The sequence below is a fragment of the Tamandua tetradactyla genome, chromosome 6, assembly GCF_023851605.1.
Source record: "Tamandua tetradactyla isolate mTamTet1 chromosome 6, mTamTet1.pri, whole genome shotgun sequence".
Classification (NCBI taxonomy): domain Eukaryota; kingdom Metazoa; phylum Chordata; class Mammalia; order Pilosa; family Myrmecophagidae; genus Tamandua; species Tamandua tetradactyla.
In genome coordinates, this window is record NC_135332.1 from 149,664,052 (window position 1) to 149,686,451 (window position 22,400).

Below are 22,400 nucleotides of genomic sequence, written 5' to 3' on the forward strand. Positions count from 1 at the left end.
TACTTCTTTTTAAACCATAACTCTTAGTATTGCCCCTAATAAACCACATTGTAGAAAACTTTGACCTTTAAAAACACATTAAAAGCCTACTTTTGAGTACCACTATGTCGCTGACACATGTTTTCAATTTGCAATTTCCTTCAGTCCTAGCAACTCTGTAAAACAGTTCTCCCTATTTTGCACATGAAAGAGGATGGGCTACTAGATTAAGGTACAAACTATTTAAATTTCGGTTGCTTTAATCTCTCATTTTTCCCCTCATTGTGAGATTGTACGTTTCTGGAGGGCAGAATCTTTGTCTTGAAAGAATTCTGTGGTGTTTGTAAGTGATTTAAAGGTCCCTCCTTCCTTTTGGCTTTGTTTTGTCTATATCTAATATTCATTGAAAAACAAATAGAAGACTTCTAAGATATTGCAAATTTTTCTAATTTACCAGGTAGAAGCGTGGGAGGGGGCAGGGGGTTGGGTGTGTATTTACTTTAAAAGAAGACAAATATTAGACAATACTCTCTGGTATACTTACCTCTTCCTGAGGTTTCTTCTCTCTGTCCCAAGGACTTGTTCCTTACCTAGGACTGCCTTGCCCTCAAAGGATTAAATGCTTCTTGCCAGTCACTGGGATAGAACAAAGAATGATCTTTCACTTTTAGTTGGATGAGGCAGGTAGAAGCCTGCTCCATGAGTTTATTCTCCTGTTGGAGCACTATTGGCCCTGGAAGACCAGTCTGGCTGGAGACTGTCGTGTCTACAGAATGAGGATAAAAGCAACAAGCAAGTTAGGAAAGTGGATGGTCAAGTGGTTGGGTGAAATGTGGGAACATTTATAACAGGGAACTCAGGGGACAGGACATACTTTGAGATCTAAGAGGGCAGATGGTAGCATTGAATTTAATTTGGCTCCAGTTTGCAATTCCATAGCTTTAATAACTAGGTTGGAGTCTAATCCTGATTTGTGGAAAATGGGAGGTTTGGTTACCAGCCCTAAAGTAATTGGTGTGCTAAAAAGTTTACCCAGAAAGGAACTTGAATACAGCGTGAAGCCTAGGTATGTCAGGGTCCATGTTGGTACTTAGTTAAACGATAAGATAGTTTAAAAAGTTGACAGTCTTTGTAAAAGCATTATTAGTTTGCCACTCCTCAGATTCATCTACTCAAGATAAGGATTGGTTCTAAAGACAGTGATGGGATTGAATCTGCGGGTTGATTGATCAGTTTCCATCGACTTATGAATGCTGCATGTCACCCACCCCCAAACTAAGAGGAATATAAAAATAAGCACTTATTATTGATTATGACTTTGTGGTTCTGTCAGTCTGCGCTGGGATTGGCTGATTGTAGCTGATCTTACTTAGGAACCTGTAGTCAGCTGGTGGGGGTGGGGGTTGGGGAGAGATGATTGTGGCTTGGCTAGTCTAGATGGCTTTACATGACTGTCTGTTGGCTGGGGTAATGGCAACAGCTGGGACACAGGTCTCTCATTATACATCAGGCTTAACTCATCTTTGGTCTCATGGTAGCTGGACCACCTTCCAAGAAAACAAGCAGATGCATGCAAGGTTTTTTGAGGCTTAGGCTGAGAACTGGCACATAGTCACTTCTTCTTCATTCTACTGGCTCAAGTCGTAAAGATGGTTCAGATGCAAGGGGTGGGACCCACCTCTCAGTGGGAGGCATGGCAAGAGTAGCATTGAAAAGGGCAAGGATACTGGGAAGCATTAAGTATTGTGGCCATTCTTGCAATATATCCCTTTGAGAACCCAAACTTACACTGTTGAAAAGGAAGGATGTAGAGTCTGAGAAACAGGTGGGACCAGGTTCTTCACCCATTGCCAGCTACCAAAATTTCCTTTGTTGAAGAATACAGACCTTAGCTTGTTGATTAAGAGATGAGCTCTGGTCATGGTAATTCTCCTTAGTATGAACATGGTAATTCTCACCAACATGCTAACAGGCTAGTTCTTGAAAGGCAATATCAATTGCAGTGCCCTATATGCTGTTTTTCATCTGTAAAACAGATAATTTTTGTACCTACCTCTGTGGCTGACATGAGAATTAAAGGAGTCAAGAAAAACACTTAGAATAGGATCTTGCACGTAATAAGTGATAAGTAGGTATTAGCTATTGCTGCTATTGTTGTTTTATTGTCACTAGTTTCATTATCTTTATCATTTGCTCTTGTTAACCTAAACAGAGTGGGTTGATTGCAGGCAGTTCAGTATATTAAGGGATATGGAACTTTTAAAACCCAAACAACCTTCTTTCCTTTCACGTAAGAACAGAGCTTTGAGTAGGACAATCATTTTGAGCTCGTTTTTGTTTTTTTTCTAGAAAGTGTGCCAGTTGGTTATATTTTGGGATTTCTTCCAGATGGGCAGTGCCTAATTCTGATCAGCTAGTGCTCATGTTGTTCCAATTGTTAAATAGTTTAACTATCACCCCATCATTTTCTCTGACATGATCCATGTACGATATTGATTAGTCTCAAACAGAAAAAGTTTTTATTGGTAGTAGAAAAAGAAAAGAGGCCATTTCTTGTGGGCACAACATTTTTAGAAGGTAATGAGATTAATTAGGAGAAAAGAAGCTAAACACAATTAGAGCATGAGATAAAATTGTGGAAGCTCGTGGAATCAAAGCTTAAATTCTAGTAGGAAAATTTAGATCTAATGTGATCACCTTTGACTCAATAGGGGAAAAAAGGCTTTTTCCATAAACACCATTTGACTAAAAACAATAAGAAATAGTACAAACCAATAGTAGCCATAAAAGTGTAAGAAACTTCTGGAAAGTTTGTGTTTGATACTGAGAAACTGAAGCTAAAGGAGAAGGTTGTAGATTTGAGGGAATGAGTGTTCTTCAAAGGAGAGGAGAGAGTGACCTGAAGTGCAGAGATGCAGCAGTGCTAGGAATTTGAAATTGAATTGTGCTCATAAGAGGGATTAACATAAAAGAACAAGTTGTTCATTGCAACAATGAACACCAGCAGTTTTCTTTCAACAGTGGCGAGTGAATCTGGGGCAGGTGCATTTTGGTGAGTATGTGTCTAGATGGCATCAAAAGCTTTCACATCTCCCATAGATATTCCTGGAAGTTCTGAGCACAGATTGTTGTCCTTATCTGGTATATCTAGATTATATTCCCAGATATTCCTCTGGCCTGAAACTTTGTTTTTTTCATTAGGGTGTGTCACATTTCTATTGTCAACCCATGGTACCAATGCACCATGGTTTTATGATAAGATGCTGTCACCCAGGACCAATTTGCTAATTTGTCTTAAAAATCTCAGCCACATCCTACCCCTAATTGGTGGATTTCTTCTGCCTTCCTAATGAGTTTTTGGAATTATCTATGTTCTCCTGCTGGTGACACTTTTTAGTTCATCTTATTCCTTCTCCATTAAGTGTGACTCAATCTTGGTTCCTGTTAGCATGTTTAGGAGAATGTCCACTTTTAACCACAGGAGATTGTTTCTTCCAAATGCTGGTTTCGTCCGTACAGGTGCTAAACCTCCCTCCACCCATTTCTTCACCAGTCTATGTCTCTGAGATTCACTGGCCATTTCCAAATGTCAGCCTTTTCCGTGTCTTATTCATAATAGAAGTCCAAAGATAAGGTCAGCCTCTTTCTTTTGAGTTGACTGACTGAAAGAATACAGATTGTAGAGAGGCTGATTTTAGAAAGTTGTCTTCTTTGGATTGAACATATTCCCAGAGAGAAACATCTTTGGCCAGCTAAAGTAAAGTTCAGGTTCTTCTCTGAAAACTGTCTTTTAAAGCATCAGATGGAAAAACACTGACTTGTGTTTCAAGACTGAGCAGAGCTCTGTTGTATGTGAAACATTAAACTTCTCTATGCTTTTGTGTCTTTCTTCATAATGTGATGTGTTCACATTGGATGATTATAATGTCTTTCAGCACCAAGATTCTAATTATCTAAGTTAGGTGACAGGAAATGACCCTATAGATTATTGTGATGATTTATGGGCAACTTGGGGCTACTTACACCAAACGCAATTTTTGGCAAGTCTTTGCTCTTCCAAACCATCACATCATAGGACCTGCTTTCCCAAAGTTCTTACCCTAGTAGAGAAAGCAGATGGATAAAGAACAGGGGTAGAAAATAGAGGAGGCAACATAAAAGTGAAACCGTAAGCCTCATAAAAGTCGGTAAGAGTCTCCAGAGCTTTATTTCATTTTAAAACTTTTTATTGTGGTAACAGATAGTTCAATTTTCCCGTTTTAACCACCTTCAAGTACATGATTAAGTAGTATTAATTACATTCACAATATTCTACTATCACCAATATCCATGACCCTTACTTTTTTATCACATCAAACAAACTCTTCACCCATTCAGCTCTAACTCCCTCTTCCTGCCCCCATCCTTACCCTCAGTCCCTGGTAACCTATTAACTACTATCTCTCTCTATGAAGTTTGCTTCTTCCAGATATTTCATATGAGTGAGATTATGCACTATTTGTCTTTTTTTGTGTCTGGTTTATTTCACTTCAAGTTTTATCCATGTGGTAGCATGCATCAGAACATCATTCCTTTTTATGGCTGAATAATATCCCATTGGATGTATATATTATATTTTGTTTATCTATTCATATGTTGATGAACACCTTCTCCAGAGCTTCTGATTTCCTGACCATGTACCATTCAGGGTCTTAAGATATTTAACAGGATTTAAAATGGAACACTTGGGTCAAGGAAAACAAGCTTATAGGGCAAAGTGAAATCCTTGTTTTCCTTATTGATCGTGTGTATCATTAAATTAACCATTCTTATTTTAGTTAGCTTGGCTGAAACTATGATCATGCAATCAGAAAAGCCTATATCAACAATGATTCCTCTAATCTGACAATGGAGTTTCTCTCTAGTCCACTTACCAAATCTACTCACTGTGGCAAATCTCACTAATTTAGACAATAGACGGAGATCATGACTTTTTATACATGGTTGAAATGCAATTCTGGTTTTAATGGACAGATGTGGTAGGAAGTTAGTTTGAGCATCCTGTAGGTAGTTGGTCAACTTGTAGACTTCAGTTGAAGATGCTACTAGAGAGAATGGTCCTGGATCAGAAAAGAGTCTGGCTGAATCTGATTTGAAGGTCCAGAGAGACTCCTATATTTAATGTTCAGGAACCTGAGCTCCTAAGATAATCTTAATTTAATACACTTGAGGATGTCAATTTATTTACTTGAAATAAATAAAATGGTTACACAAATGGGAAAACTTGATTTGGTACATGCTTCCCTGAAGACATACTTAATGTATATCAGAAGGTTACTTAGGATGGCAAAAGAGGAGAATGAAGGGGTACTGTTATATAAACTGAATTTTTAAAGCAAGCAAGCTAAGGAATTCTGATACAACTGTTTCAGCATAGAGACTATCCTCTGATGGGACCAGAAAATTGTGAAATCCTTTTATTTTAGTTCCATACCTTCATCTCCATGCTCAAAATTGCCTTCCATTCCGTCTAGAAAGGAAATACTAACATCCAAATGCTCCCTTTCTTTTGGACAGTTTTTACATGCCAATGTTTATCTTGATGACTTTTCTTTTTATGCTTTCTTTGCTGATCTGCCCTCTTACTTGATGTTTTGTTTTTTAGATATGTTTGTTTATTGAAACAGGACATGGTCCAGTCCTGCTGTCATGTTTAGGGACAGGTGTCAACTTGGCCAAGTTGTGGTACCTGTTTATCTGATTGGGCAAGCGCTGGCCTGTCTGTTGCAATGAGGACATTTCATAGGATTAGGTCATGATTACGTCAGCTACATCCACAGCCTATTCCATTTGTAATCAGCCAAAGGGGAGTGTCTTCTGCAATTAGTGATGCTAAATCTAATCATGGGAAGCCTTTTAAGGAGAATTCAGAGGAGACAGGTTCCATTCCTGCTTTGGTTGGTGAGCCTCTCCTGTGGAGTTCATCCAGACCATCCATCGGAGTCATCGGCTTCACAGCCTGCCCTGTGGATTTTGGACTCTGCGTTCCTACGGTCACGTGAGACACTTTTATAAATTTTATTTTTGCAAGTGTTCCCTCTTGATTCTGTTTCTCTAGAGAACCCTAACTAATACACCTGCTGATTTGGGAGTCACTTTTTCTTCCTTAAGTAGATATTACTCTTGATTTCTCAATGGGAAATTTTATTTCCCTCCTTTCCTAGTCCATGGAAGGTATAAACCTCATTGAATTCCCAAGCACTAAGAGGAAACCTACAGAGAATTTCAGTTTTATTCTTGGCATGACTTGTACACAATCAAACATGAGAAAATTGTTATGTATCTCAATACTGTGTTCTAGTTCTCTAAAGCATGTGGGACTTTTTTAGAATCACACCCTATTCTATGACAAAAAAAAGCGTTATCAGTTTTTTGACTACAGTTTTTCAAAAGTAATAATTAACTTTTCATCCTCAGAAGTACTTATCCAGTTTCACTGCCCGACTGTTAGCGTCATGAGGGCACGCACGGTGTTTATTTTATCCTCATGTCAGGGAGACATCAGTGTCACTATGCTGTGTGGTTAAGAGCAATATTTCAATACCCTCTATCCCCTGCCCACTCCTCGGGCTCATCCTCCCTCCAAATTCCCATCCTGCCTTTTGACAAAATGGCATGTAACCTTTCCCCCCCAAAATATGTGTAGTTTTATATAGCCTTATTTTCAAACACTATTATAGTTAAACATGCATCATTTTATAGTTGTGCATTTAGCAGGAATTGTTTGCATGCTTGATGAAAGAAATGTCATAGCACACCCGAGGAGTTGTCTCAAATATTTAATCTCCACTGCTCCTCACGTTCTCCACATCTTCTTTAAATCAGATCTCTATCCCAGCACAGTGTTGACTTGCCATCAGCCCTGCAAAATTTCACCTTGGCAGAATTCGGAAGCTTTCCTGAATTTACCCAGATGATGGTTTGCTATTTTTATAAGGGAACACTGCCATTTTGCCAAAAGTCTTGTGTCTTGTAGGAACTGACTGCCAGTGCTGATTTCTTGGGCTGCAAATAGGGCAACAGCTGTCCCTTCAATATCAGGCTGTGGATATGAGGATGCCAAAGAGACATTGTTCTAGACATTGAAACACCGCGATAAGCAGCTCAGCCATCCATTTAAATGTTTTTATCTCTTGAATAGCAGAAAATTAGGACAAAACCATAGGTATTATTTAAGTCTGTGGAATTTTGTTAAGCCTCTGAAGTTCACCAGTTTGAATTCTGTCTAGTGGAATGGACAACAGCAATATTATGGGAGGAAAGAACTCTGAGTTAAGAGTGAGGAGACCTGAGTTTTGGTCCTTGTTTTACCTCTTTGGGACATGCCTTCTAATTTCCTTTTTGAACATTTGGTTTTACTGCTCATGAAATAAGATTGGTGCACAAGATGCTATTTAAGGTATCCTGTTCTAAAAGTATCTGTGAACATGGCCCTCTAATTTTAGAAAAGGGCAATCTTTTTGGAGGGGGCGAGAAACTTGTTTTCTGCATGATATACAATTTTCAGGATAGGTTTTTGCTAAGCCAGTGATATAGCACAAATTTCCAGGTCAAATTTATTAGACAGCAAGGCCAAATATTATTAACAGGGGTTTCAGTCATATTTTAACTTGACATTCATGCAGATTCTTTCATTTTATTTGGATGGCAATTGTAGCTCAGTGTGGAGAATCTTCTTCCAACTGGAGCAGCTGTCTCCTTGGCACAGGTGCCTTTTCTCTCCTTTCTCTCCTTCTCTCCTCTCTCTCATCCCCCCCCCCCCCACTTTGTCTCCCTCTCTCCCCTCACTCCACTCTCTGCTGTATAGTTTAGCAATTTGAGAAGATGACTCTTCAGGGTCCTAATTACTCCCATCCTATTGTACAGTTTGACCCTTGAGGATTTTATTCTGTAGAGCCCAGTGTCTTTGTGGATTCCATTTGTCTTCCATCCACAAAGGAATGGATCTTTCAGTCTTCAAAGGATTGAGTTAACAACATCTCGCATATGTTTTCTTGCCTTTTTACAGTGTTTCTGCCTAAAACAGTGCCTTTCTCAAGCAATTCTTATATCTCTGCGTTTAAGAGGCAAGGTCACAGTCTCTCTCTCTAGAACCGATAATTTGTCTTTCTCGTTATGTGAATTTTGTTTTAGCACACAACAGTGTAAATAATTCATTTGTTCTGCATAAGAGAGAAAAAGAGAAAGTGTAGAGTTAAAAAATGTTCTTTTCAAAGCCCCATGAGATGTAGTTTCTCATTTGATTATATATGATTTTGGTTAATCAAACCAAGAATAAAGGGGAAATAATAATTAGCCCTACTAAAGCTAGTTGAAGGCTTTTTGAAGAGTTAAACTATGGTATTAATTATAGACAAAAAAAGGTAATATTTTCTGTGTTTTCTCACCTCAGTTTGTCTTGTTGCTTTAACACATTACATGTTATAATGTAATCTATGAGATAGAAACAATACCAAGAGTCCTAATTAAATTAAAAGTAATTACCAGTTGTACAGATAGGGCTTTCAATTGAGCAGCAGGAAGTTGATATTTTGTCATCCCCAGTTTATCTCCATGCACTGAGCACAATTCTTTGTACCAGTTATTAATGGCATTTTCTCAACAGTCATGAAGAGTGTGGGAAATAGGGAATGAGAAAGAGAACAAAAGAAAGAGAGGAATTAGAGGATGCTCAGAGGAAGACAGAGACAGAGAGAAAGCTCTCTGTTGTTGTTCTTCAACTAGGATTTAGGGAGATTTTTCATACATTGAAGGACCTATTGCTGTCCCTCACTCACCTATGAAAGAAATATTTGCCCAGCTCATACTTGTAGCATATCCTAATTTTTCTTGGCCACAAACAGAATTTTAAACAGAGAACCTCACACATTCTGTGCTCAAGGTTTGGTTTATGATCTTACAGATTTTCCATTTTCAGAAGGAAAAAAATAATTCTAGCTTCCAACAGGAATTTAATTTGAGTGAAGAGGAAATGGCAATATATAAAGGTTCCCTACTCTCCAATTTCTTATTTTGCTTTTCAGCTGGACATCTTTTAGCGATTGGAAGCAATGCCATTCTCCCACCAGGTAACACAGTGGAGGCTTTTTCAGAGCATTTACAGGGTGATGTCCATTTGATTGATCGTTATCTTGCTGGCATGCTGCTGCTACAAACATGAGCAATTATTGGAAAAGCAGTCAAATTAAATTTTCATAACTATGAAACTGCATTTTACCTTAGGGGCACAGCTTCCTGACTATTTCTACAATCTATTTTCTATGCTTTATATTAAATCTAAACAAATGAATGTTTACCAGCATTAATATTTTAACATAGTATTGCCAGTCTGTGCCCTCTCTTCCAATAACTTTTTCAGCTTTCTAGGACTATTCTATAAGAGAGTTTAACTTTTCTCATACAATATAGGTCATTCTGGGTAGGCTATTATTAATGGGGTTTTTCCCCCATTCAACAAAAGTGTACCTTTGGTTAATTCTTTCATTCAGTAATCAAACAAAATCAAGGAATGGTTCTGGTGGGATCAACTTTAATTTAAAAAAAAATCATTCCTTAACCAAGATTTTAAAGCCTATTTACCTCAGCAGGTCTATCCAATATAAAGAAGGCAAGTGCATAAATGGCAGATGGGCTACTGTGCTCCCTTCCCATACCCATGGCAGACATTACTAACTGATTATGACACTGTTTATCGTGGAGCCCAGGCATTGACTCCGGGAAATCACTCCATTTGATTTGCGTTGACACCAAAGGTGAAATCTTTTTTGCTATCCCTGTTGTAGATGGTTTTGTCTTTGTTCTATTGTTGCCTGCCTAGAATCTTCCCATATCGCCCCATGTTCATCTTAAGGCATGCAGGGAAGCCCGGCTCCACCAGGTTTTCCATTTACCTGAATCACTTAATCCTGCTACTTTCAATTTTGCATGTCCTTCAGGTCTAGCTCAAATCCTATCTCTTTCATGAAGCATGAAGGTTTCCCAGCTTTCTTTAGCTCACGTTGCCCTTTGTTGATAATGTGCTTGCAACTCAAGTGGCCATATACTACAGTTGCTTTGGCAGCCCCAGATTTGCCTGTTGTTGTAGTGTCTGTGTGAACAATATATTACATGGTCACCCTATTCATAACCTGTAATTTATATTTAGATTTTAATAATCTGCCACCTTACGTGATTCTGTTTGTTTTACAAATGAACTTTTCCCTCTGGATGAACTGCTGGAGGTTTTCCCTTTCTCCTGCTTCTGGGAATAAGCTGGGCACCTGAAAACTACTTCATAAATCACTGATGTCTGAATAGTGGTAAATTCACCATATAATAGTGGCCAAGGGACCATTATCAGATGTTAATTTTCTTATCAGTTCCTCATCTGTAGTTTTGCCTTCCGTGCTCTCCCAGGGATGATGCTCTTGGCAGCAACTTTTCCATCAAGTTATCAGACTTTCTATATAGTGAATAGTGACAGGATAGTGAAGTAGATTTTATTGGCCTAATCTGAAAAACCATAAAATGGTGCCATCTTTGATCGCCTTCATTGTTGCAGACATTTTTGCATCACCTTTCCACACCATTGTTTCTTTGCCTTCCAGGGAACACTGGAAGACACAGCTCATGTGCACATAATGTACATGGAGCTTCTGTAGATCAACGTGAAAATTTAAGATATGTTTACACCCAAATAATATTGTTATTTAAATTTATATAATTGCATAATATCAGAGAAAAAAAATATCTATAGGTGTACATTAGGCCAGCTTCTCATTTACAGAGGTAAAGAGCCTCAGCTTCTGTATTTGAGTTCTTATCTGGATACAGAGTTGGATAGATCACAATCAGAATGCTTCCCAAATCTTTTGTTTCTTGTTTTCTGAAAGATGAGATTTTGATTTAAGAGAGGAAAATCTTCACTGGAGACAGCTATAGGAAAGAATAAAAGTAGAGGGAAAGATCATAGGAAAAAACTCTTAGGTATCTGTTTATAGGCTGCTGGACATGATGGGTTATGTAGAGCCCAGCTTATTGACTCTATTATCATCAACTAACATTGATAGTGAATATGTTAAGTTGAAACTTTACTCATGACGATAACCCTCATTGCAGGATTATACTGTTTGGCAGTGTTATTATCATCATCCTCTCATTTCAGCTTCTGCTCTGTTTTAAAAAGGTAAAATAAATAAATAAACAAAGAAGGAGAAAGGAAGAAACACTTGAACTGTTTACTATCTCAAGGAAATTAATATAAAATGGTTTGGAATATAAAATGGTGAGGAATTAGAGAAGATCATATAATTACTCACTCCCAGGCATGGTCCCCCAGCCCAAGTATATATACTTGCATGGAAGCGATTGAAAATGAGGAGGAAGGTAACATCCTAACTTGGGGAGCTAAATAATTGATCAGATTTGAGGCTACCTGAGCAAAAGAATGTTGCAGAAAAATGTCTTGATTTTCTAATAATTGTTCATTCTTTCTCTTTTTATCCATCCCACCCTGACATGTCTCTTTGATGTTTCCTTAAATTTTTTTTTCAATTTTCATACTTTCATGTCAAAGCTGTGATGAAAGTGTCACCCTTTCCACTAAAGGGAAAACTTTCGAAATATCTGCTTATCTTCTAAATCTTAAACATTTATGCAGACTGAAATAACTTTAGTAGTGGAAGTAACGAAAGAAAGAAATGTAAGAAGTGATTCATTCCTTCCCTATGGTAAAATTTGGGCAGTTGTGCACTGAACATCTGTGTTTCTCAAAGGAATCAGTCCTACAGTTTCAGGCAGTGAATAACATTTTTGAATGCTTTCCAATGGCTGCCCACCTTTCTTGGCCACTTAGAACAGGGCTAGAGAAATAATCAACAGCATTCTTTATCTCTCTCTGTGCTGAGCATTACAATGGATGGTCCAGGGAAGGATGCCAGAAGGTGTATATATGGTGCATTGATATGGCTGCATACTCTATTCTCGCTCTCAACTTATTCTCAAAGGTGTTCTTTCTCAGGAGAACAGCTGGATGAGCTGCCTCTTCCTTCTGCAAGTGACGCCAAATGCTGGTTTCTGTAACTGGCCCCCTGAGAGACCCAGGCTTCAACCACCTGGGAGAGACCACAGTACACCTGGTTGCCTCATTTGTTGAGCTGCCAATAGATTCAGGTTTTCCAATGCGATTACCAGTAAATAAAGTTTAAATAGCAACCACTGTGAGGACTCCTTTTAGCTCAGTTTTCTTAATTAGTCCTTTTGGGAAAATTATTGAAACTCGTTTCAGGAGGTGTATTAAACTATACAATTGAGAAGTATTGTGTTTATTTAAAATGACTATGATTAACTTGGTTTCTCACTTCATTTACTTAGTCATTTATTTATTCATTTATTCAACAAATATTTGAGTATCTGTTGTTTGGCTAGCTTTGCTATGTACCGAGGATACAAGCAAAGAAGATGGCAAACAGTTTACCTGGCACAATTAAACTTAAATATGGTATGGGGGAATCTATATAATGTGGTAATTATTTAACTTCAATTATGATAGTATTAAGTTATTTCAGTTCATTAAACATTTATGAAGTATCTGCTGTGTGAAAGCAAAGGCAGTGCTAGACATAGCATCGGGTGCTGTGAAATGCAAGTGCTATTGTTCTCACCTCCAGGCAATTGCAATGTGGTCTGTGAACCAAGGATATTTAAAATTAGGTATACATTGTGATACCTAATGTATTGCTATGGAAGGTAGAGGAGAGAAAGAGAGCAAGAGAAAAAGAGCGAATAAGCGAGAGAGAGGGAGAGGAATTACAATGGGAAAAAAATTGGGAAAGCCACTTTAAAGAGAAAGTGAGTTGAAAATGAAATCAATTAAATATGTTGGAGAAAAGGGTGGAGGGGTGAGGGGAAAGAGTAAGGCCTTCAAAACAGACAAACCAACCACCTAGTCCTAAAGGGAAGCATGTAAGTTTACTTTCGAAGAACCGTAAGGAAAACTGAAGTACATTGAGAGTTTTATCTAGGCATGTAAGCAAAGATGGTGATATTGAGGAACTTAAATTGAGCAGGTGGGGCATTATGAAGCATGAGAAAGAGACCTGAAAGATTTCCATCAGGGAAGTGGCACTGGTTTAATCTGTTTCAAAAGATAATGCCAGTGGCCATGCTTAAGGTGGATTGGAAGGTAAAGAGCCTGAAAACAAGTTCAGTGACAGCTATTACCTTTTGGGTGAGAGGTGCCCACAAGGGCAAAGGAAGTGGCAAATGAAAGGCGGGATAGATTGAAGAGAGAGGATTGAGATAAAATCAATAGAGCTTTCTGACCAATGAGATGGTGGGCAGGGAGGCATCTTTAATTGTGAAGTGAGAGGGGTGAGGGCATTTTCTAATACCGATATTCTATAACTTAGTTACAGACTGAATTTTGCAACTAGCAAATCTTTGATGCCTTTTAAGTGAGCTGTTTTAGTAAGTGGTAGAGCCAACACCAAGAGCATTAATAAATTGATGATAAAGTGGAAGAGAGGAATTTAAATCAGTGAACAAAGTGAACTCAACTTGTCAACTATCAGACTAAAAATTGGCCATAAAATGTAGAATGAAACAGGTTTCTTCTTCTTTGCTTAGTCAGAACCAAATGGACTTTTCTTTGATGTAGGGAAAGCTTACAAAAATTTTTTTTGAAGAAGAAAATTAATAAAAATAACAGTTGACATTTATTGAGCACTTGGTATGTGCCAAGACTCCCAGAGGTGCTTATCTGCGTAATGAGAATGCATATCATATTGGAGTTTATAATAACCAAACATCATCTACAGCTTCATTTTCTGTTAAAAATCACAAATATGGCAGCAGCCGAGCCGCCCGACCTCCCTACCCCCTCTCTCTCCCCGCCGGACCGCCGCGCGGCGCACGCGCCCCGCAGCAGCCGAGCCGCCCGACCTCCCTACCCCCTCTCTCTCCCCGCCGGACCGCCGCGCGGCGCACGCGCCCCGCAGCAGCCGAGCCGCCCGACCTCCCTACCCCCTCTCTCTCCCCGCCGGACCGCCGCGCGGCGCACGCGCCCCGCAGCAGCCGAGCCGCCCGACCTCCCTACCCCCTCTCTCTCCCCGCCGGACCGCCGCGCGGCGCACGCGCCCCGCAGCAGCCGAGCCGCCCGACCTCCCTACCCCCCTCCTCCCCCTCCTGCTCCGGCTGCTCTCCAACCAACACGGTGCCCTCTTCCCCCGCCTTCACCGTGCTCCTCCGCCACCAGCCTCGACAGCCTTGCCGCCCTCACCTTTCCTCCTCCAGAACAACTACTGGGGGAGTGGAGATAATACAGAGCAGCTCCCGGAGCCACGAGGGAAATCAAAGGGACAGCGTACCCCATCCTGGAACGGCAGACTATCTGGGAGAACCAGCTCCGGTGAGATCACCAAGGGGCACGGGCTTTCCTGGGTGGGACAGCAAGCGACCGGAGTCCCTCCCTTCCACCTTCCCAGGCCAGCTGGTAGAATTGGACAGGCGGTCCCCTTAGGCCGCGGCGGCTGGTGCCCCCACCACACGAGGCCCTCCGGAACAACTGAGATAGTTGGGTCGGAAATCCCCAGACTGCGGAGAACAGTGACCGGGGGATCCCTTCCAAACACGTGACTCCCCCGTCGGCTGGGAGCAGTGCACTCTCCCGGGCTGCGACAGCTGGCGCCCTCCCGCCACGCTTGGTGCCCCGGGCCGACTAGCTAATTTGGCCGGACGCTCTCCTGTGCTGCGACAGCCGGCGACCCTCCCCGCGTTTGGAACCCCGGGCCGGCTGGCATTCTTCCAAGACGCTTTGGTTGCCGAACCTCCCCTACGGCGAGAGTTTTCCAGAGTTGAGGGACCCACAGCAACTTTCGCTGGTGGAACCCATAGACAGGCGTGTGCCACGTGTGCCACCTACTGGGCAGGATAGGAAGAACAGAACCCAGAGACTGCGCAGAAAAATCTTTCAACCTGTGGGGTCGAACACCCGGGGAAATCTGACTAAATGCCCAGACGCCAGCAGAAGATAACGGATCACGCTCAGAAAATTGAACATATGGCCCAGTCAAACGAAGAAACCAATAGTTCAAATGAGATACAGGAGCTGAAACAACTAATGCTGAATATACGAACAGAAATGGAAAACCTCTTCAAAAACGAAATCGATAAATTGAGGGAGGACATGAAGAAGACATGGGCTGAACATAAAGAAGAAATAGAAAAACTGAAAAAACAAATCACAGAACTTATGGAAGTGAAAGATAAAGTAGAAAAGATGGAAAAAACAATGGATACCTACAATGACAGATTTAAAGAAACAGAAGATAGAATTAGTGATTTGGAGGATGAAACATCTGAACTCCAAAAAGAAACAGAAACTATCCGGAAAAGAATGGAAAAATTTGAACAAGGTATCAGGGAACTCAAGGACAATGTGAACCATACAAATATACGTGTAGTGGGTATCCCAGAAGGAGAAGAGAAGGGAAAAGGAGGAGAAAAACTAATGGAAGAAATTATCACTGAAAATTTCCCAACTCTTATGAAAGACCTAAAATTACAGATCCAAGAAGTGCAGCGCACCCCAAAGAGATTAGACACAAATAGGCGTTCCCCAAGACACTTACTAGTTAGAATGTCAGAGGTCAAAGAGAAAGAGAGGATCTTGAAGGCAGCGAGAGAAAAACAATCCGTCACATACAAGGGAAACCCAATAAGACTATGTGTAGATTTCTCAGCAGAAACCATGGAAGCTAGAAGACAGTGGGATGATATATTTAAGTTACTAAAAGAGAAAAACTGCCAGCCAAGACTCCTATATCCAGCAAAATTGTCCTTCAAAAATGAGGGAGAATTTAAAACATTCTCAGACAAAAAGTCACTAAGAGAATTTGTGACCAAGAGACCAGCTTTGCAAGAAATACTAAAGGAAGCACTAGAGTCAGATACAAAAAGACAGAAGAGAGAGACATGGAGAAAAGTGTAGAAAGAAGGAAAGACAGATATGATATATATAATACAAAAGGCAAAATGGTAGAGGAAAATATTATCCAAACAGTAATAACTCTAAATGTCAATGGACTGAATTCCCCAATTAAAAGACATAGACTGGCAGAATGGATTAAAAAACAGGATCCTTCTATATGCTGTCTACAGGAAACACATCTTAGACCCAAAGATAAATATAGGTTGAAAGTGAAAGGTTGGGAAAAGATATTTCATGCAAACAACAACCAGAAAAGAGCAGGAGTGGCTATACTAATATCCAACAAATTAGACTTCAAATGTAAAACAGTTAAAAGAGACAAAGAAGGACACTATATACTAATAAAAGGAACAATTAAACAAGAAGACATAACAATCATAAATATTTACGCACCGAACCAGAATGCCCCAAAATACGTGAGGAATACACTACAAACACTGAAAAGGGAAATAGACACATATACCATAATAGTTGGAGACTTCAATTCACCACTCTCATCAATGGACAGAACATCTACACAGAGGATCAATAAAGAAATAGAGAACCTGAATATTACTATAAATGAACTTGACTTAACAGACATTTATAGGACATTACATCCCACAACAGCAGGATACACCTTTTTTTCAAGTGCTCATGGATCATTCTCAAAGATAGACCATATGCTGGGTCACAAAGCAAGTCTTAACAAATTTAAAAAGATTGAAATCATACACAACACTTTCTCGGATCTTAAAGGAATGAAGTTGGAAATCAATAATAGGCGGAGTGCCAGAAAATTCATAAATACATGGAGGCTCAACAACACACTCTTAAACAACAAGTGGGTCAAAGAAGAAATTGCAAGAGAAATTAGTAAATACCTAGAGGCAAATGAAAATGAAGACACAACATATCAAAACTTATGGGACGCAGCAAAGGCAGTGCTAAGAGGGAAATTTATTGCCCTAAATGCCTTTATCAGAAAAGAAGAAAAGGCAAAAATGCAGGAATTAACTGTCCACTTGGAAGAACTGGAGAAAGAACAGCAAACTAATCCCAAAGCAAGCAAAAGGAAAGAAATAACAAAGATTAGAGCAGAAATAAATGAAATTGAAAACATGAAAACAATAGAGAAAATCAATAAGACCAGAAGTTGGTTCTATGAGAAAATCAACAAGATTGATGGGCCCTTAGCAAGATTGACAAAAAGAAGAAGAGAGAGGATGCAAATAAATAAGATTAGAAATGAAAGAGGAGACATAACTACAGACCTCACAGAAATAAAGGAGGTAATAACAGGATACTATGAACAACTTTACGCTAATAAATACAACAATTTAGAAGAAATGGACAGGTTCCTGGAAAGACATGAACAACCAACTTTGACTCAAGAAGAAATAGACGACCTCAACAAACCAATCACAAGTAAAGAGATTGAATTAGTTATTCAAAACCTCCCTAAAAAGAAAAGTCCAGGACCAGACGGCTTCACATGTGAATTCTATCAAACATTCCAGAAAGAATTAGTACCTACTCTCCTCAAACTCTTCAACATAATCGAAGTGGAGGGAAAACTACCTAATTCATTCTATGAAGCCAACATCACCCTCATACCAAAACCAGGCAAAGATATTACAAAAAAAGAAAACTACAGACCAATCTCTCTAATGAATACAGATGCAAAAATCCTCAATAAAATTCTAGCAAATCGTATCCAGCAACACATTAAAAGAATTATACATCATGACCAAGTAGGATTCATCCCAGGTATGCAAGGATGGTTCAACATAAGAAAATCAATTAATGTAATACACCATATCAACAAATCAAAGCAGAAAAATCACATGATCATCTCAATTGATGCAGAGAAGGCATTTGACAAGATTCAACATCCTTTCCTGCTGAAAACACTTCAAAAGATAGGAATACAAGGGAACTTCCTTAAAATGATAGAGGGAATATATGAAAAACCCACAGCTAATATCATCCTCAATGGGGAAAAATTGAAAACTTTCCCCCTAAGATCAGGAACAAGACAAGGATGTCCACTATCACCACTATTATTCAACATTGTGTTGGAAGTTCTAGCCAGAGCAATTAGGCAAGAAAAAGAAATACAAGGCATCAAAATTGGAAAGGAAGAAGTAAAACTATCACTGTTTGCAGACGATATGATACTATATGTAGAAAACCCAGAAAAATCCACAACAAAATTACTAGAGCTAATAAATGAGTACAGCAAAGTAGCAGGCTATAAGATCAACATTCAAAAATCTGTAGCTTTTCTATACACTAGTAATGAACAAGCTGAGGTAGAAATCAAGAAACGAATCCCATTTACAATCGCAACTAAAAGAATAAAATACCTAGGAATAAATTTAACCAAAGAGACAAAAAACCTATATAAAGAAAACTACAAAAAACTGTTAAAAGAAATCACAGAAGACCTAAATAGATGGAAGGGCGTACCGTGTTCATGGATTGGAAGACTAAATATAGTTAAGATGTCAATCCTACCTAAATTGATTTACAGATTCAATGCAATACCAATCAAAATCCCAACAACATATTTTTCAGAAATAGAAAAACCAATAAGCAAATTTATCTGGAAGGGCAGGGTGCCCCGAATTGCTAAAAACATCTTGAGGAAAAAAAACGAAGCTGGAGGTCTCGCGCTGCCTGACTTTAAGGCATATTATGAAGCCACAGTGGTCAAAACAGCATGGTATTGGCATAAAGATAGATATATCGACCAATGGAATCGAATAGAGTGCTCAGATATAGACCCTCTCATCTATGGACATTTGATCTTTGATAAGGCAGTCAAGCCAACTCACCTGGGACAGAACAGTCTCTTCAATAAATGGTGCCTAGAGAACTGGATATCCATATGCAAAAGAATGAAAGAAGACCCATCTCTCACACCCTATACAAAAGTTAACTCAAAATGGATCAAAGATCTAAACATTAGGTCTAAGACCATAAAACAGTTAGAGGAAAATGTTGGGAGATATCTTATGGATCTTACAACTGGAGGTGGTTTTATGGACCTTAAACCTAAAGCAAGAACACTGAAGAAGGAAATAAATAAATGGGAGCTTCTCAAAATTAAACACTTTTGTGCATCAGAGAACTTCATCAAGAAAGTAGAAAGACAGCCTACACAATGGGAGACAATATTTGGAAATGACATATCAGATAAGGGTCTAGTATCCAGAATTTATAAAGAGATTATTCAACTCAACAACAAAAAGACAGCCAACCCAATTACAAAATGGGAAAAAGACTTAAACAGACACCTACCAGAAGAAGAAATACGGATGGCCAAGAGGCACATGAAGAGATGCTCAATGTCCCTGGCCATTAGAGAAATGCAAATCAAAACCACAATGAGATATCATCTCACACCCACCAGAATGGCCATTATCAACAAAACAGAAAATGACAAGTGCTGGAGAGGATGCGGAGAAAGAGGCACACTTATTCACTGTTGGTGGGAATGTCAAAGGGTGCAACCACTGTGGAAGGCAGTTTGGCGGTTCCTCAAAAAGCTGAATATAGAATTGCCATACGACCCAGCAATACCATTGCTAGGTATCTACTCAAAGGACTTAAGGGCAAAGACACAAACGGACATTTGCACACCAATGTTTATAGCAGCGTTATTTACAATTGCAAAGAGATGGAAACAGCCAAAATCTCCATCAACAGAAGAGTGGCTAAACAAACTGTGGTATATACATACGATGGAATATTATGCAGCTTTAAGACAAGATAAACTTGTGAACCATGTAATAACATGGATGGACCTAGAGAATATTATGCTGAGTGAATCCAGCCAAAAACTAAAGGACAAATACTGTATGGTCCCACTGTTGTGAACGGACATTCGAGAATAAACTTGAAATATGTCATTGGTAACAGAGTTCAGCAGGAGTTAGAAACAGGGTAAGACAATGGGTAATTGAAGCTGAAGGGATACAGATTGTGCAACAGGACTAGATACAAAAACTCAAAAATGGACAGCACAATAATACCTAATTGTAAAGTAATCATGTTAAAATACTGAATGAAGCTGCATCTGAGCTATAGGGTTTTTTTTTGTTTTTGTTTGCTTGTTGGTTTGTTTGTTGTTGTTGTTTTTTACTATTACTACTACTTTTATTTCTTTTCTTTATATTAATATTTTATATCTTTTTCTGTTGTGTTGCTAGTTCCTCTAAACTGATGCAAATGTACTAAGAAACAATGATCATGCATCTATGTGATGATGTTAAGAATTACTGAGTGCATATGTAGAATGGTATGATTTCTAAATGTTGTGTTAATTTCTTTTTTTTCTTTCCGTTAATAAAAAAAAAAAAAAAAAAAAAAAAATCACAAATATGAGGAAGATTGAATCCTGATATCTAGTTTGTTGTCAGGTATGATGTTAAGCATATGGAAAACATGATGCTGAAACAGAAAATGGAATGAAATAATATTCTGCAGTTTCTAGCTGGCTACTTGGCTTTTCTGAGCCCTTAGCTTCAAGGATTTTTCCAAATATATATTTTTTGTGCACCACAGCTCAGAGTTGCTAAATCCAGAAATTGAAACATCCTGAGAACTAAATCATTTCAGGGTGAATCAAAGCTTTTGGAATATTGCCCTAGGATTTTGAAGGTAGTGTTTAATAGTGAGAAATGTTCAATACTTTTAAGGAAATCCCAATTATAGAAGATTGCACAATTCACATCCTTGGCAATGCAGTATGTCTGACATAGAGGGTCTTAGCCTAAACTTCACACCTGTAAAGAGCTGTGACCCTGCGAGTGAAGGTCCTCAGGCCCTGGCATCTTGGCCAGGATTTCCGCTCTCGTATCCACCCCTTATGGGAAAATCTGAGGCATTTGACTGTTTCTTATTTTACCTTAAAACCTAGAAATAGGCATCCTCCTTTATTCCATTCTAATCAGCTTCTCTTCTGGCTGCCACTTTAATGCCAGCAACTATATGAGGGTTTTGAGTAGAAGTTTCTCTTCCTGATCAAACTCTCTCAACTACCTCATCTGTGTTTTTGCTTATTTGCACCCTGCGTGACAGGTGAAGAAACCAGACTGGGACATTGCCCGTGGAAGATGGAAAATGAACTGGGAGATGGTGAGCATCATTTAACAAGTCTTAAATGTGGGAGGCATTTTAATATAGTAGAAAGGGTGTGAGCTTTTGAGTCATGAAGTACTGATTATGTAACTTTGGGCAAGTTATTTAGTGCTTTTGTACCTCAGTTTTCTCATCTCTAAATTGAGGATAATAAAACACACCTTATAGGGTAAGTTTGGGGATTAGATGAAATAAACGTGTAGAGCAAATTATAGGTGATTAATGGACAGTGACTGATGTTATTATTAGTACTACTACTAAGAACAGTAGAAAAGTGGAATAATGAACAGATGGAGCAGGAAATGTAGGGAGCCACAGGATTAAGTACCATAGCCAGAATGCTTTGACAATTCAAAAGATGCTCTTCCCTTTCTCTGTAAAGTGACGGAGGAGCTTGGCCATTCTTCCACAGTGACTGCATTTCATAAGCAAGAATGCAAGGTGGATTGAAGTTATGTTAATCTGAAATATCTATCTCTCCTTTTCCCCTCAAGCCCAACCCATTCTTCAGGAGCCATCTCAGTTTTCCTTGTCCCTAAGGCTGTCACTACTGTGCTCTTTTATCCATGACCTCCTTTTGTATTTATTGCATTAGGGCAATAAATTATGAACTGTCTGGTATTGTTCTCTGATTGGTTCCTGGACATGTGGTTTCGAAGGGAGACTGAAATTCCCTTGAGTACAGGAAATTTGCCTTATGATTCTTATTTGTCTGCTATGGGAACCTGCATGCCTGAGCACAAAGAGAGATGCTAAAGCAAATATAGATGGACATTAAAAAGGGGAGCAATTCTTTTCTGAATAAGCAGTAGTTTTCTTTTCTCGGTAGATCATAAATTTTCTTTCAGAGATAGCTGCTTTTCCTCATTAATTTTTCACATGGAGGCCTCACTTTCTTCTCCATCTACATCTACATTTAGATGGAGGATCATAGACAGATTCTTTAAGATCATTTTATTTGACCTTCATATTTGAAGCATGAGACTACTACTGGCCCAGAGACTGCAGTGGTCATCAAATGGGTTTGGTGCCAAGACCAAAGACCAGACCAGGGTTTTCATTTTCCCCCATTCACATCATTTAAGAAATTCACATTTCACAGAGCTGGAATGTTTGTCTAAGCACGAACTTTTAATTTGGCTCAATTAAAGTATGCTGGGCTTCTGTGGAGAAATTTCCATTAAGGCTTTGTGTTCCTTTGTGCAGTTGATCTGTTTTACATTTCTAAATATTAGAAGGATACACATTTGTGCATATATATAGAAATATATATATATTTGTATATCTA

General features: G+C 39.0%; 1 long non-coding RNA gene across 1 annotated transcript in view; it reads left to right on the forward strand.

The window, feature by feature from the left end:
* Positions 1 to 21,110, forward strand: part of LOC143686426 (uncharacterized) — a 37,777-nt gene extending 16,667 nt beyond the window's left edge. The window contains exon 4 of the long non-coding RNA XR_013177133.1: positions 21,053 to 21,110. This is a non-coding gene — a long non-coding RNA (uncharacterized LOC143686426). The remainder of the gene's footprint in view (positions 1 to 21,052) is intronic.
* Positions 21,111 to 22,400: the final 1,290 nt, after the last annotated feature.